Genomic DNA, 2,740 nt, shown 5'->3' with positions numbered 1-2,740 from the left:
ATGGATGTTCGCGGTATGGGGCGGGTTGAGGGTCTGCTCAAGAGGTGAGTCGGGGAGTTGAGATCTGAGGAAGAGGCGGTACCGGCCAGCCGGGGGCGGGATCGGGAACGCAAAGGGATCGGCCTAAGATGGCAAGATCTCAGGGAGGGGTGGGATCTGGGATCAGAGGGGGAGAAGTCAGTTGGAAAGGAATGGGGTTCAGAAAGGAGTGGAGCCTAATGAGGAGGAGGGAGCCAGGCGGGCGGGGACAGGGACCAGGAAAGAGGGGTATCAGGGACTGAGGGACAGGGAGGCTCCGATAGCTAAGCGTGGGGTCTAGAGAGCTACGCAGAGGGCAGATCCATGGGTGAAAGGAGTTTGGGAAGGGGAGGAGTCATTAGTGACAGGTGGGCTGCGGGAGGGTAGAACCGACCAGCAAGCAAGCGGGTTTTAGGGCGTGGCCTGCTGGGGAGGGGCGTGGCTACCGGTGAGGGGCGAGGCCAAGGAGGAGGCAGAGCCTGAGCTCTGTACTAAAGGGGCGGGGTCTAGAGAGGAAGCCGGTCTGAGAGTGGGATTTGGACAGGACCCTACCCAGCTGCAAGGTGTGGAAAGCGAGAATCCAGAAGGTAGGCCTGGAAGGGCGAAGGGCGAAGGCCCAGCCAATGAGAGGTCAAAACCAGGAGACTGCAGGGGAGGTGGGGGCAGAGGCTGGAGGAGAGAGGCCTGCCTCGGGAGGGCACAGGAGTGGCCTACTGGAATGGACTTCTCGTAACAATGGACAGAATTGGAACAAGGCTAGGGTGTAGGCTGAGAAGTAAAAGGGGTCAGCTAAGAGGCGGTGCAGGGAAGGGGCGGGGCCTGCTCGAGGGTGGAGCCAGTGTGACAAAGGTAGGACGCGCTGAAGGATAGGGTCACCTCAGTGGGTGGGGCCTAAATCTCTCCATCCTGTGAGGGCCGGTGGCTATGTAACTAAATCGCTATTGCATGCTGGGACTCGTAGTTCTCTCCTGTCCAGAGCATTCTGGGAAAGGCCTCTGCTCAACTTGCATGGGGTTGTCCAGGGATTTGTAGGCAGATCACCTTTGAGGTGAACCTTTCATTTCTGGGCTGCCACCTCCACGGCACACCAAGAGGTGTGGTCCTTCGTGCCCTCGTTGCTGCCGAGAAGTGTGGGCACCTCTGTTTATTGTCCGCTGGGCACTGTGGCCCACTCTGTACGCCAGTTCCCTTCTGGGATATGTAGTCCCTTCAATGTCTTCTGATGAGAGAGTGGCCCTCACAGCTCCATCTGTGCCCCCATTGAATGCTGAGAACGTTGTCCCCCTCAGCGCACCTCCACCTGCCAAGGGAGAGTTCCTCTCAGCGTTTTCATTGCATGCCCTCAGGACAACTGCCCTGTCCCCCTGCACATATAACCACAGGCACATGCCTAGGGAGTAAGTCTGCTTGCTCTTTACATCGTGTTACTGGAAGAGTTATTGAGGGCTGATTCTGTGCCAGGAGTGTTTTAGGTTCTGGAGAATACAGTTGTAAGAGGAAATATCTATTTATATGCAAGGTCCTTGCTCTTAGAGCTTGCATTTTAATGGGGAGACAGACAAAACAAATAACATAACGAAATCTGTCCTGGAGAAAAGCGACATCTGTCGTAATGACCAACATGGAGCCTCAGTAGGTAGCGGTCAGGGGAGGCCTCCGTGAGGTGGTGACAGTTGAGCTGGACCTGAGGAATTTGGAAGGGCGGGTCCAGCATGGGGGAGCAGGGAGAAAGTGTCCCTGGGAGAGGTGACAGCTCATTTGAATAGCCATAGGTGGCCAGTGGCTACCACATTGGAAAGACCCTGAAGCCAGGAGGAACTTGATGTGTTTGAGGAAGAGCAAAGAGGTGGCAGTGTTGGGGGGATGCGGTCAGAGAGGCAACAGGGGCCAGTTTCTGCAGGGCCTTGTGGGCCACAGTGACGATTTGGCTTTGACTCTAAGATAGAACCATTGGAAGGTTTTCAACCAAAAAGGGATACGAGCCAATTAATGTTTTGAAAAGATCACTCTGGCTGCTGTCTGGAGAATGGACTGGAAGATCCAAGAATGGAAGCAGAGATGGGTTTGTCTAGGCAAGAAAGTGGAGACAGTGGGGGGTTGTGACAGGGGTAGCAACGAGGACTGGACAACTGGGGTCATGTTTTGAAGAGAGAGCCAAGAAGACTTAGAAATGGCCTGCATGTGGGCGTTAGGGAAAGGGCGATTTAGCTGTCAGACCTGAGCACCTGGGGAAATAAGGGAAAGGAGACGGGGAACGGGTCTGAGGCGAGGGAAAGATCGAGAATTCTGTTTTTGACATACTAATTTTGAGATGCCCCTTGGAAGTCCGAGGGGAGCTGTTGAGTCGAAGGGTTTGTCCAGAGCTCGCGAAAGAGGTGATAGCTGAGGGCAGGAGCCATCAACTGCTCCAGCACTATCCACAGAACCTTCCACGATGAAGATTGTTCGACACGATAGCCACTAGCCATATGTGGACATCGGGCACTTGATATGTGGTTAGTGCAATGGGAACTAAATTCTATTTAATTTTGGTTAATTAAAATTTGAATAGCCATAGGTGGCTAGTTGGTACCATATTGGATAGCGCAGGAGACAGTTTTTAAACCCATGGATCTGGGTGAGGTCACTGGGGAGAGAGGACAGAGAAGAAAAGGGAAGAGAAGGCTGGGGCGCTCCTGCGTTTAGAATTCTGACCGAGGAAGAGAGTCCAGCCGAGGAAGCA

The 2,740-nt window shown here is 54.1% G+C and overlaps 1 protein-coding gene across 1 annotated transcript in view; it reads left to right on the top strand.

The window, feature by feature from the left end:
- Positions 1-2,740, top strand: part of GRIN2D (glutamate ionotropic receptor NMDA type subunit 2D) — a 36,110-nt gene that overhangs the window by 5,312 nt on the left and 28,058 nt on the right. The window lies entirely within an intron of this gene.

The sequence above is a fragment of the Pteropus vampyrus genome, unplaced genomic scaffold (genome assembly GCF_000151845.1).
Source record: "Pteropus vampyrus isolate Shadow unplaced genomic scaffold, Pvam_2.0 Scaffold333, whole genome shotgun sequence".
NCBI lineage: Eukaryota > Metazoa > Chordata > Mammalia > Chiroptera > Pteropodidae > Pteropus > Pteropus vampyrus.
This window is presented reverse-complemented; position numbering and strand designations above follow the sequence as displayed.